The sequence below is a fragment of the Scyliorhinus torazame genome, chromosome 4, assembly GCF_047496885.1.
Source record: "Scyliorhinus torazame isolate Kashiwa2021f chromosome 4, sScyTor2.1, whole genome shotgun sequence".
NCBI lineage: Eukaryota > Metazoa > Chordata > Chondrichthyes > Carcharhiniformes > Scyliorhinidae > Scyliorhinus > Scyliorhinus torazame.
The window spans coordinates 59,973,353-59,988,359 of record NC_092710.1 but is presented as its reverse complement, the minus strand read 5'-3'; the positions used below and the strand labels follow the sequence as shown (position 1 = coordinate 59,988,359).

At 55.9% G+C, this 15,007-nt stretch overlaps 1 pseudogene; it reads right to left on the bottom strand.

The window, feature by feature from the left end:
• Nucleotides 1-15,007, bottom strand: part of LOC140410252 (NACHT, LRR and PYD domains-containing protein 3-like) — a 108,400-nt pseudogene that overhangs the window by 75,152 nt on the left and 18,241 nt on the right.

The following is a 15,007-nucleotide window of genomic DNA, read 5'->3' as shown; positions in this document are numbered from 1 at the left end:
GGGTTACACACTGTCTGATCTCACTCCATCCTCCCCGGGTTACGCACTGTCTGATCTCACTGACTCCATCCTCCCCGGGTTACACACTGTCTGATCTCACTGGCTCCATCCTCCCCGGGTTACACACTGTCTGATCTCACTGGCTCCATCCACCCCTGGTTACACACTGTCTGATCTCACTGACTCCATCCTCCCCGGGTTACACACTGTCTGATCTCACTGGCTCCATCCTCCCCGGGTTACACACTGTCCGATCTCACTGGCTCCATCCTCCCCGGGTTACACACTGTCTGATCTCACTGGCTCCATCCTCCCCGGGTTACACACTGTCCGATCTCACTGACTCCATCCTCCCCGGGTTACGCACCGTCTGATCTCACTGGCTACATCCTCCCCGGGTTACACACTGTCTGATCTCACTGACTCCATCCTCCCCGGGTTACGCACCGTCTGATCTCACTGGCTCCATCCTCCCCGGGTTACACACTGTCTGATCTCACTGGCTCCATCCTCCCCGGGTTACACGTTGTCTCATCTCACTGGCTCCATCCTCCCCAGGTTACACACTGTCTGATCTCACTGGCTCCATCCTCCCCGGGTTACACACTGTCCGATGTCACTGACTCCATCCTCTCCGGGTTACACACTGTCTGATCTCACTGGCTCCATCCTCCCCGGGTTACACACTGTCTGATCTCACTGGCTCCATCCTCCCCGGGTTACACACTGTCTGATCTCACTGGCTCCATCCTCCCCGGGTTACACACTGTCTGATCTCACTGGCTCCATCCTCCCCGGGTTACACACTGTCTGATCTCACTGGCTCCATCCTCCCCGGGTTACACACTGTCTGATCTCACTGGCTCCATCCTCCCCGGGTTACAGACTGTCTGATCTCACTGGCTCCATCCTCCCCGGGTTACACACTGTCTGATCTCACTGACTCCATCCTCCCCGGGTTACACACGGTCTGATCTCACTGGCTCCATCCTCCCCGGGTTACAGACTGTCTGATCTCACTGGCTCCATCCTCCCCGGGTTACACACTGTCTGATCTCACTGGCTCCATCCACCCCGGGTTACACACTGTCTGATCTCACTGGCTCCATCCTCCCCGGGTTACACACAGTCTGATCTCACTGGCTGCATCCTCCCCGGGTTACAGACTGTCTGATCTCACTGGCTCCATCCTCCCCGGGTTACACACTGTCTGATCTCACTGGCTCCATCCACCCCGGGTTACACACTGTCTGGTCGCACTGGCTCCATCCTCCCCGGGTTACACACAGTCTGATCTCACTGGCTCCATCCTCCCCGGGTTACAGACTGTCTGATCTCACTGGCTCCATCCTCCCCGGGTTACACACTGTCTGATCTCACTGGCTCCATCCTCCCCGGGTTACACACTGGCTGATCTCACTGGCTCCATCCTCCCCGGGTTACACACTGTCTGATCTCACGGGCTCCACCCACCCCGGGTTACACACTGTCTGATCTCACTGGCTCCATCCTCCCCGGGTTACACACTGTCTGATCTCACTGGCTCCATCCTCCCCGGGTTACACACTGTCTGACCTCACTGACTCCATCCTCCCCGGGTTACACACTGTCTGATCTCACTGGCTCCATCCACCCTGGGTTACACACTGTCTGATCTCACTGACTCCATCCTCCCCGGGTTACACACTGTCTGATCTCACTGGCTCCATCCTCCCCGGGTTACACACTGTCTGATCTCACTGACTCCATTCTCCCCGGGTTACACACTGTCTGATCTCACTGGCTCCATCCTCCCGGGTTACACACTGTCTGATCTCACTGGCTCCATCCTCCCCGGGTTACACACTGTCTTATCTCACTGGCTCCATCCTCCCCGGGTTACACACTGTCTGATCACACTGACTCCATCCTCCCCGGGTTACACACTGTCTGATCTCACTGGCTCCATCCTCCCCGGGTTACACACTGTCTGATCTCACTGACTCCATCCTCCCCGGGTTACACACTGTCTGATCTCACTGGCTCCATCCGCCCCGGGTTACACACTGTCTGATCTCACTGGCTCCATCCTCCCCGGGTTACACACTGTCTGATCTCACTGACTCCATCCTCCCCGGGTTACACACTGTCTGATCTCACTGGCTCCATCCTCCCCGGGTTACACACTGTCTGATCTCACTGACTCCATTCTCCCCGGGTTACACACTGTCTGATCTCACTGACTCCATTCTCCCCGGGTTACACACTGTCTGATCTCACTGACTCCATCCTCCCCGGGTTACACACTGTCTGATCTCACTGGCTCCATCCCCCCCGGGTTACACACTGTCTGATCTCACTGACTCCATCCTCCCCGGGTTACACACTGTCTGATCTCACTGACTCCATCCTCCCCGAGTTACACACTGTCTGATCTCACTGACTCCATTCTCCCCGGGTTACACACTGTCTGATCTCACTGACTCCATCCTCCCCGGGTTACACACTGTCTGATCTCACTGACTCCATCCTCCCCGGGTTACACACTGTCTGATCTCACTGGCTCCATCCCCCCCGGGTTACACACTGTCTGATCTCACTGACTCCATCCTCCCCGGGTTACACACTGTCTGATCTCACTGACTCCATCCTCCCCGGGTTACACACTGTCTGATCTCACTGACTCCATCCTCCCCGGGTTACACACTGTCTGATCTCACTGGCTCCATCCTCCCCGGGTTACACACTGTCTGATCTCACTGACTCCATCCTCCCCGGGTTACACACTGTCTGATCTCACTGACTCCTTCCTCCCCGGGTTACACACTGTCTGCTCTCACTGACTCCATCCTCCCCGGGTTACACACTGTCTGATCACACTGGCTCCATCCTCCCCGGGTTACACACTGTCTGATCTCACTGACTCCATCCTCCCCGGGTTACACACTGTCTGATCTCACTGGCTCCATCCTCCCCGGGTTACACACTATCTGATCTCACTGACTCCATTCTCCCCGGGTTACACACTGTCTGATCTCACTGACTCCATTCTCCCCGGGTTACACACTGTCTGATCTCACTGACTCCATCCTCCCCGGGTTACACACTGTCTGATCTCACTGGCTCCATCCCCCCGGGTTACACACTGTCTGATGTCACTGACTCCATCCTCCCCGGGTTACACACTGTCTGATCTCACTGACTCCATCCTCCCCGAGTTACACTCTGTCTGATCTCACTGACTCCATTCTCCCCGGGTTACACACTGTCTGATCTCACTGACTCCATCCTCCCCGGGTTACACACTGTCTGATCTCACTGACTCCATCCTCCCCGGGTTACACACTGTCTGATCTCACTGACTCCATCCTCCCCGGGTTACACACTGTCTGATCTCACTGACTCCATCCTCCCCGGGTTACACACTGTCTGATCTCACTGGCTCCATCCTCCCCGGGTTATACATGTCTGATCTTACTGCCTCCATCCTCCCCGGGTTACACACTGTCTGATCTCACTGGCTCCATCCTCCCCGGGTTACACACTGTCTGATCTCACTCCATCCTCCCCGGGTTACGCACTGTCTGATCTCACTGACTCCATCCTCCCCGGGTTACACACTGTCTGATCTCACTGGCTCCATCCTCCCCGGGTTACACACTGTCTGATCTCACTGGCTCCATCCACCCCTGGTTACACACTGTCTGATCTCACTGACTCCATCCTCCCCGGGTTACACACTGTCTGATCTCACTGGCTCCATCCTCCCCGGGTTACACACTGTCCGATCTCACTGGCTCCATCCTCCCCGGGTTACACACTGTCTGATCTCACTGGCTCCATCCTCCCCGGGTGACACACTGTCCGATCTCACTGACTCCATCCTCCCCGGGTTACGCACCGTCTGATCTCACTGGCTACATCCTCCCCGGGTTACACACTGTCTGATCTCACTGACTCCATCCTCCCCGGGTTACGCACCGTCTGATCTCACTGGCTCCATCCTCCCCGGGTTACACACTGTCTGATCTCACTGGCTCCATCCTCCCCGGGTTACACGTTGTCTCATCTCACTGGCTCCATCCTCCCCAGGTTACACACTGTCTGATCTCACTGGCTCCATCCTCCCCGGGTTACACACTGTCCGATGTCACTGACTCCATCCTCTCCGGGTTACACACTGTCTGATCTCACTGGCTCCATCCTCCCCGGGTTACACACTGTCTGATCTCACTGGCTCCATCCTCCCCGGGTTACACACTGTCTGATATCACTGGCTCCATCCTCCCCGGGTTACACACTGTCTGATCTCACTGGCTCCATCCTCCCCGGGTTACACACTGTCTGATCTCACTGGCTCCATCCTCCCCGGGTTACACACTGTCTGATCTCACTGGCTCCATCCTCCCCGGGTTACAGACTGTCTGATCTCACTGGCTCCATCCTCCCCGGGTTACACACTGTCTGATCTCACTGACTCCATCCTCCCCGGGTTACACACGGTCTGATCTCACTGGCTCCATCCTCCCCGGGTTACAGACTGTCTGATCTCACTGGCTCCATCCTCCCCGGGTTACACACTGTCTGATCTCACTGGCTCCATCCACCCCGGGTTACACACTGTCTGATCTCACTGGCTCCATCCTCCCCGGGTTACACACAGTCTGATCTCACTGGCTGCATCCTCCCCGGGTTACAGACTGTCTGATCTCACTGGCTCCATCCTCCCCGGGTTACACACTGTCTGATCTCACTGGCTCCATCCACCCCGGGTTACACACTGTCTGGTCGCACTGGCTCCATCCTCCCCGGGTTACACACAGTCTGATCTCACTGGCTCCATCCTCCCCGGGTTACAGACTGTCTGATCTCACTGGCTCCATCCTCCCCGGGTTACACACTGTCTGATCTCACTGGCTCCATCCTCCCCGGGTTACACACTGTCTGATCTCACTGGCTCCACCCACCCCGGGTTACACACTGTCTGATCTCACTGGCTCCATCCTCCCCGGGTTACACACTGTCTGATCTCACTGGCTCCATCCTCCCCGGGTTACACACTGTCTGACCTCACTGACTCCATCCTCCCCGGGTTACACACTGTCTGATCTCACTGGCTCCATCCACCCTGGGTTACACACTGTCTGATCTCACTGACTCCATCCTCCCCGGGTTACACACTGTCTGATCTCACTGGCTCCATCCTCCCCGGGTTACACACTGTCTGATCTCACTGACTCCATTCTCCCCGGGTTACACACTGTCTGATCTCACTGGCTCCATCCTCCCGGGTTACACACTGTCTGATCTCACTGGCTCCATCCTCCCCGGGTTACACACTGTCTTATCTCACTGGCTCCATCCTCCCCGGGTTACACACTGTCTGATCACACTGACTCCATCCTCCCCGGGTTACACACTGTCTGATCTCACTGGCTCCATCCTCCCCGGGTTACACACTGTCTGATCTCACTGACTCCATCCTCCCCGGGTTACACACTGTCTGATCTCACTGGCTCCATCCGCCCCGGGTTACACACTGTCTGATCTCACTGGCTCCATCCTCCCCGGGTTACACACTGTCTGATCTCACTGATCTCACTGGCTCCATCCTCCCCGGGTTACACACTGTCTGATCTCACTGACTCCATTCTCCCCGGGTTACACACTGTCTGATCTCACTGACTCCATTCTCCCCGGGTTACACACTGTCTGATCTCACTGACTCCATCCTCCCCGGGTTACACACTGTCTGATCTCACTGGCTCCATCCCCCCGGGTTACACACTGTCTGATGTCACTGACTCCATCCTCCCCGGGTTACACACTGTCTGATCTCACTGACTCCATCCTCCCCGAGTTACACTCTGTCTGATCTCACTGACTCCATTCTCCCCGGGTTACACACTGTCTGATCTCACTGACTCCATCCTCCCCGGGTTACACACTGTCTGATCTCACTGACTCCATCCTCCCCGGGTTACACACTGTCTGATCTCACTGACTCCATCCTCCCCGGGTTACACACTGTCTGATCTCACTGACTCCATCCTCCCCGGGTTACACACTGTCTGATCTCACTGACTCCATCCTCCCCGGGTTACACACTGTCTGATCTCACTGACTCCATCCTCCCCGGGTTACACACTGTCTGATCTCACTGGCTCCATCCTCCCCGGGTTACACACTGTCTGATCTCACTGACTCCATCCTCCCCGGGTTACACACTGTCTGATCTCACTGACTCCATCCTCCCCGGGTTACACACTGTCTGATCTCACTGGCTCCATCCTCCCCGGGTTACACACTGTCTGATCTCACTGGCTCCATCCTCCCCAGGTTACACACTGTCTGATCTCACTGGCTCCATCCTCCCCGGGTTACACACTGTCTGATCTCACTGGCTCCATCCGCCCCGGGTTACACACTGTCTCATCTCACTGACTCCATCCTCCCTGGGTTACACACTGTCTGATCTCACTGACTCCATCCCCCCCGGGTTACACACTGTCTGATCTCACTGACTCCATCCTCCCCGGGTTACACAATGTCTGATCTCACTGACTCCATCCCCCCCGGGTTACACACTGTCTGATCTCACTGACGCCATCCTCCCCGGTTTACACACTGTCTGATCTCACTGACTCCATCCTCCCTGGGTTACACACTGTCTGATCTCACTGACTCCATCCTCCCGGGTTACACACTGTCTGATCTCACTGGCTCCATCCTCCCCGGGTTACACACTGTCTGATCACACTGGCTCTATCCTCCCTGGGTTCCACACTGTCTGATCTCACTGACTCCATCCTCCCGGGTTATACACTGTCTGATCACACTGGCTCTATCCTCCCTGGGTTACACACTGTCTGATCTCACTGACTCCATCCTCCCGGGTTACACACTGTCTGATCACACTGGCTCTATCCTCCCCGGGTTACACACTGTCTGATCTCACTGACTCCATCCTCCCCGGGTTACACACTGTCTGATCTCACTGACTCCATCCTCCCCGGGTTACATACTGCCTGATCTCACTGACTCCATCCTCCCCGGGTTACACACTGTCTGATCTCACTGACTCCATCCTCCCCGGGTTACACACTGTCTGATCTCACTGACTCCATCCTCCCCGGGTTACACACTGTCTGATCTCACTGGCTCCATCCTCCCCGGGTTACACACTGTCTGATCTCACTGACTCCATCCTCCCCGGGTTACACACTGTCTGATCTCACTGGCTCCATCCTCCCCGGGTTACACACTGTCTGATCTCACTGACTCCATCCTCCCCGGGTTACACACTGTCTGATCTCACTGACTCCATCCTCCCCGGGTTACACACTGTCTGATCTCACTGACTCCATCCTCCCCGGGTTACACACTGTCTGATCTCACTGACTCCATCCTCCCCGGGTTACACACTGTCTGATCTCACTGGCTCCATCCTCCCCGGGTTACACACTGTCTGATCTCACTGACTCCATCCTCCCCGGGTTATACACTGTCTGATCTCACTGGCTCCATCCTCCCCGGGTTACACACTGTCTGATCTCACTGGCTCCATCCTCCCCGGGTTACACACGGTCTGATCTCACTGGCTCCATCCTCCCCGGGTTACACACTGTCTGATCTCACTGGATCCATCCTCCCCGGGTTACACACTGTCTGATCTCACTGACTCCATCCTCCCCGGGTTACACACTGTCTGATCTCACTGACTCCATCCTCCCTGGGTTACACACTGTCTGATCTCACTGGCTCCATCCTCCCCGGGTTACACACTGTCTGATCTCACTGACTCCATCCTCCCCGGGTTACACACTGTCTGATCTCACTGGCTCCATCCTCCCCGGGTTACACACTGTCTGATCTCACTGGCTCCATCCTCCCCGGGTTACACACTGTCTGATCTCACTGGCTCCATCCTCCCCGGGTTACACACGGTCTGATCTCACTGGCTCCATCCTCCCCGGGTTACACACTGTCTGATCTCACTGGATCCATCCTCCCCGGGTTACACACTGTCTGATCTCACTGACTCCATCCTCCCCGGGTTACACACTGTCTGATCTCACTGACTCCATCCTCCCCGGGTTACACACTGTCTGATCTCACTGGCTCCATCCTCCCCGGGTTACACACTGTCTGATCTCACTGGCTCCATCCTCCCCAGGTTACACACTGTCTGATCTCACTGGCTCCATCCTCCCCGGGTTACACACTGTCTGATCTCACTGACTCCATCCTCCCCGGGTTACACACTGTCTGATCTCACTGGCTCCATCCTCCCCGGGTTACACACTGTCTGATCTCACTGGCTCCATTCTCCCCGGGTTACACACTGTCTGATCTCACTGACTCCATCCTCCCCGGGTTACACACTGTCTGATCTCACTGGCTCCATCCTCCCCGGGTTACACACTGTCTGATCTCACTGGCTCCATCCTCCCCGGGTTACACACTGTCTGATCTCACTGACTCCATCCTCCCCGGGTTACACACTGTCTGATCTCACTGGCTCCAGCCTCCCCGGGTTACACACTGCTTGATCTCACTGACTCCATCCTCCCCGGGTTACACACTGTCTGATCTCACTGGCTCCATCCTCCCCGGGTTACACACTGTCTGATCTCACTGGCTCCATCCTCCCCGGGTTACACACTGTCTGATCTCACTGACTCCATCCTCCCCGGGTTACACACTGTCTGATCTCACTGACTCCATCCTCCCCGGGTTACACACTGTCTGATCTCACTGACTCCATCCTCCCCGGGTTACACACTGTCTGATCTCACTGACTCCATCCTCCCCGGGTTACACACTGTCTGATCTCACTGACTCCATCCTCCCCGGGTTACACACTGTCTGATCTCACTGGCTCCATCCTCCCCGGGTTACACACTGTCTGATCTCACTGACTCCATCCTCCCCGGGTTACACACTGTCTGATCTCACTGACTCCATCCTCCCCGGGTTACACACTGTCTGATCTCACTGGCTCCATCCTCCCCGGGTTACACACTGTCTGATCTCACTGGCTCCATCCTCCCCAGGTTACACACTGTCTGATCTCACTGGCTCCATCCTCCCCGGGTTACACACTGTCTGATCTCACTGGCTCCATCCGCCCCGGGTTACACACTGTCTCATCTCACTGACTCCATCCTCCCTGGGTTACACACTGTCTGATCTCACTGACTCCATCCCCCCCGGGTTACACACTGTCTGATCTCACTGACTCCATCCTCCCCGGGTTACACAATGTCTGATCTCACTGACTCCATCCTCCCGGGTTACACACTGTCTGATCTCACTGGCTCCATCCTCCCCGGGTTACACACTGTCTGATCACACTGGCTCTATCCTCCCGGGTTACACACTGTCTGATCTCACTGACTCCATCCTCCCGGGTTACACACTGTCTGATCACACTGTCTCCATCCTCCCCGGGTTACACACTGTCTGATCTCACTGGCTCTATCCTCCCTGGTTACACACTGTCTGATCACACTGGCTCTATCCTCCCCGGGTTACACACTGTCTCATCACACTGGCTCTATCCTCCCTGGGTTACACACTGTCTGATCTCACTGACTCCATCCTCCCGGGTTACACACTGTCTGATCACACTGGCTCTATCCTCCCCGGGTTACACACTGTCTGATCTCACTGACTCCATCCTCCCCGGGTTACACACTGTCTGATCTCAATGACTCCATCCTCCCCGGGTTACATACTGCCTGATCTCACTGACTCCATCCTCCCCGGGTTACACACTGTCTGATCTCACTGACTCCATCCTCCCCGGGTTACACACTGTCTGATCTCACTGACTCCATCCTCCCCGGGTTACACACTGTCTGATCTCACTGGCTCCATCCTCCCCGGGTTACACACTGTCTGATCTCACTGACTCCATCCTCCCCGGGTTACACACTGTCTGATCTCACTGGCTCCATCTTCCCCAGGTTACACACTGTCTGATCTCACTGACTCCATCCTCCCCGGGTTACACACTGTCTGATCTCACTGACTCCATCCTCCCCGGGGTAAACACTGTCTGATCTCACTGACTCCATCCTCCCCGGGTTACACACTGTCTGATCTCACTGACTCCATCCTCCCCGGGTTACACACTGTCTGATCTCACTGGCTCCATCCTCCCCGGGTTACACACTGTCTGATCTCACTGACTCCATCCTCCCCGGGTTATACACTGTCTGATCTCACTGGCTCCATCCTCCCCGGGTTACACACTGTCTGATCTCACTGGCTCCATCCTCCCCGGGTTACACACTGTCTGATCTCACTGGCTCCATCTTCCCCAGGTTACACACTGTCTGATCTCACTGACTCCATCCTCCCCGGGTTACACACTGTCTGATCTCACTGACTCCATCCTCCCCGGGGTAAACACTGTCTGATCTCACTGACTCCATCCTCCCCGGGTTACACACTGTCTGATCTCACTGACTCCATCCTCCCCGGGTTACACACTGTCTGATCTCACTGGCTCCATCCTCCCCGGGTTACACACTGTCTGATCTCACTGACTCCATCCTCCCCGGGTTATACACTGTCTGATCTCACTGGCTCCATCCTCCCCGGGTTACACACTGTCTGATCTCACTGGCTCCATCCTCCCCGGGTTACGCACTGTCTGACCTCACTGACTCCATCCTCCCCGGGTTACACACTGTCTGATCACACTGACTCCATCCTCCCCGGGTTACACACTGTCTGATCTCACTGGATCCATCCTCCCCGGGTTACACACTGTCTGATCTCACTGACTCCATCCTCCCCGGGTTACACACTGTCTGATCTCACTGACTCCATCCTCCCTGGGTTACACACTGTCTGATCTCACTGGCTCCATCCTCCCCGGGTTACACACTGTCTGATCTCACTGACTCCATCCTCCCCGGGTTACACACTGTCTGATCTCACTGGCTCCATCCTCCCCGGGTTACACACTGTCTGATCTCACTCACTCCATCCTCCCTGGGTTACACACTGTCTGATCTCACTGGCTCCATCCTCCCCGGGTTACACACTGTCTGATCTCACTGACTCCATCCTCCCCGGGTTACACACTGTCTGATCTCACTGGCTCCATCCTCCCCGGGTTACACACTGTCTGATCTCACTGGCTCCATCCTCCCCGGGTTACACACTGTCTGATCTCACTGGCTCCATCCTCCCCGGGTTACACACGGTCTGATCTCACTGGCTCCATCCTCCCCGGGTTACACACTGTCTGATCTCACTGGATCCATCCTCCCCGGGTTACACACTGTCTGATCTCACTGACTCCATCCTCCCCGGGTTACACACTGTCTGATCTCACTGGCTCCATCCTCCCCGGGTTACACACTGTCTGATCTCACTGGCTCCATCCTCCCCGGGTTACACACTGTCTGATCTCACTGGCTCCATCCTCCCCGGGTTACACACTGTCTGATCTCACTGGCTCCATCCTCCCCGGGTTACACACTGTCTGATCTCACTGACTCCATCCTCCCCGGGTTACACACTATCTGATCTCACTGACTCCATTCTCCCCGGGTTACACACTGTCTAATCTCACTGACTCCATTCTCCCCGGGTTACACACTGTCTGATCTCACTGACTCCATCCTCCCCGGGTTACACACTGTCTGATCTCACTGGCTCCATCCCCCCCGGGTTACACACTGTCTGATCTCACTGACTCCATCCTACCCGGGTTACACACTGTCTGATCTCACTGACTCCATCCTCCCCGAGTTACACACTGTCTGATCTCACTGACTCCATTCTCCCCGGGTTACACACTGTCTGATCTCACTGACTCCATCCTCCCCGGGTTACACACTGTCTGATCTCACTGACTCCATCCTCCCCGGGTTACACACTGTCTGATCTCACTGGCTCCATCCCCCCCGGGTTACACACTGTCTGATCTCACTGACTCCATCCTCCCCGGGTTACACACTGTCTGATCTCACTGACTCCATCCTCCCCGGGTTACACACTGTCTGATCTCACTGACTCCATCCTCCCCGGGTTACACACTGTCTGATCTCACTGGCTCCATCCTCCTCGGGTTACACACTGTCTGATCTCACTGGCTCCATCCTCCCCGGGTTACACACTGTCTGATCACACTGACTCCATCCTCCCCGGGTTACACACTGTCTGATCTCACTGGATCCATCCTCCCCGGGTTACACACTGTCTGATCTCACTGACTCCATCCTCCCCGGGTTACACACTGTCTGATCTCACTGACTCCATCCTCCCTGGGTTACACACTGTCTGATCTCACTGGCTCCATCCTCCCCGGGTTACACACTGTCTGATCTCACTGACTCCATCCTCCCCGGGTTACACACTGTCTGATCTCACTGGCTCCATCCTCCCCGGGTTACACACTGTCTGATCTCACTCACTCCATCCTCCCTGGGTTACACACTGTCTGATCTCACTGGCTCCATCCTCCCCGGGTTACACACTGTCTGATCTCACTGACTCCATCCTCCCCGGGTTACACACTGTCTGATCTCACTGGCTCCATCCTCCCCGGGTTACACACTGTCTGATCTCACTGGCTCCATCCTCCCCGGGTTACACACTGTCTGATCTCACTGGCTCCATCCTCCCCGGGTTACACACGGTCTGATCTCACTGGCTCCATCCTCCCCGGGTTACACACTGTCTGATCTCACTGGATCCATCCTCCCCGGGTTACACACTGTCTGATCTCACTGACTCCATCCTCCCCGGGTTACACACTGTCTGATCTCACTGGCTCCATCCTCCCCGGGTTACACACTGTCTGATCTCACTGGCTCCATCCTCCCCGGGTTACACACTGTCTGATCTCACTGGCTCCATCCTCCCCGGGTTACACACTGTCTGATCTCACTGGCTCCATCCTCCCCGGGTTACACACTGTCTGATCTCACTGACTCCATCCTCCCCGGGTTACACACTATCTGATCTCACTGACTCCATTCTCCCCGGGTTACACACTGTCTAATCTCACTGACTCCATTCTCCCCGGGTTACACACTGTCTGATCTCACTGACTCCATCCTCCCCGGGTTACACACTGTCTGATCTCACTGGCTCCATCCCCCCCGGGTTACACACTGTCTGATCTCACTGACTCCATCCTACCCGGGTTACACACTGTCTGATCTCACTGACTCCATCCTCCCCGAGTTACACACTGTCTGATCTCACTGACTCCATTCTCCCCGGGTTACACACTGTCTGATCTCACTGACTCCATCCTCCCCGGGTTACACACTGTCTGATCTCACTGACTCCATCCTCCCCGGGTTACACACTGTCTGATCTCACTGGCTCCATCCCCCCCGGGTTACACACTGTCTGATCTCACTGACTCCATCCTCCCCGGGTTACACACTGTCTGATCTCACTGACTCCATCCTCCCCGGGTTACACACTGTCTGATCTCACTGACTCCATCCTCCCCGGGTTACACACTGTCTGATCTCACTGGCTCCATCCTCCTCGGGTTACACACTGTCTGATCTCACTGGCTCCATCCTCCCCGGGTTACACACTGTCTGATCTCACTGACTCCATTCTCCCCGGGTTACACAGTCTGATCTCACTGACTCCATCCTCCCCGGGTTACACACTGTCTGATCTCACTGACTCCATCCTCCCCGGGTTACACACTGTCTGATCTCACTGACTCCATCCTCCCCGGGTTACACACTGTCTGATCTCACTGACTCCATCCTCCCCGGGTTACACACTGTCAGATCTCACTGGCTCCATCCTCCCCGGGTTACACACTGTCTGATCTCACTGACTCCATCCTCCCCGGGTTACACACTGTCTGATCTCACTGACTCCATCCTCCCCGGGTTACACACTGTCTGATCTCACTGGCTCCATCCTCCCCGGGTTACACACTGTCTGATCTCACTGGCTCCATCCTCCCCAGGTTACACACTGTCTGATCTCACTGGCTCCATCCGCCCCGGGTTACACACTGTCTGATCTCACTGACTCCATCCTCCCTGGGTTACACACTGTCTGATCTCACTGACTCCATCCTCCCCGGGTTACACAATGTCTGATCTCACTGACTCCATCCTCCCCGGGTTACACACTGTCTGATCTCACTGACTCCATCCTCCCCGGGTTACACACTGTCTGATCTCACTGACTCCATCCTCCCTGGGTTACACACTGTCTGATCTCACTGACTCCATCCTCCCGGGTTACACACTGTCTGATCTCACTGGCTCCATCCTCCCCGGGTTACACACTGTCTGATCACACTGGCTCTATCCTCCCTGGGTTACACACTGTCTGATCTCACTGACTCCATCCTCCCGGGTTACACACTGTCTGATCACACTGGCTCTATCCTCCCTGGTTACACACTGTCTGATCACACTGGCTCTATCCTCCCCGGGTTACACACTGTCTGATCACACTGGCTCTATCCTCCCTGGGTTACACACTGTCTGATCTCACTGACTCCATCCTCCCGGGTTACACACTGTCTGATCTCACTGGCTCCATCCTCCCCAGGTTACACACTGTCTGATCTCACTGGCTCCATCCTCCCCGGGTTACACACTGTCTGATCTCACTGGCTCCATCCGCCCTGGGTTACACACTGTCTGATCTCACTGACTCCATCCTCCCTGGGTTACACACTGTCTGATCTCACTGACTCCATCCCCCCCGGGTTACACACTGTCTGATCTCACTGACTCCATCCTCCCCGGGTTACACAATGTCTGATCTCACTGACTCCATCCTCCCCGGGTTACACACTGTCTGATCTCACTGACTCCATCCTCCCCGGGTTACACACTGTCTGATCTCACTGACTCCATCCTCCCTGGGTTACACACTGTCTGATCTCACTGACTCCATCCCCCCCCGGGTTACACACTGTCTGATCTCACTGACTCCATCCTCCCCGGGTTACACAATGTCTGATCTCACTGACTCCATCCTCCCCGGGTTACACACTGTCTGATCTCAC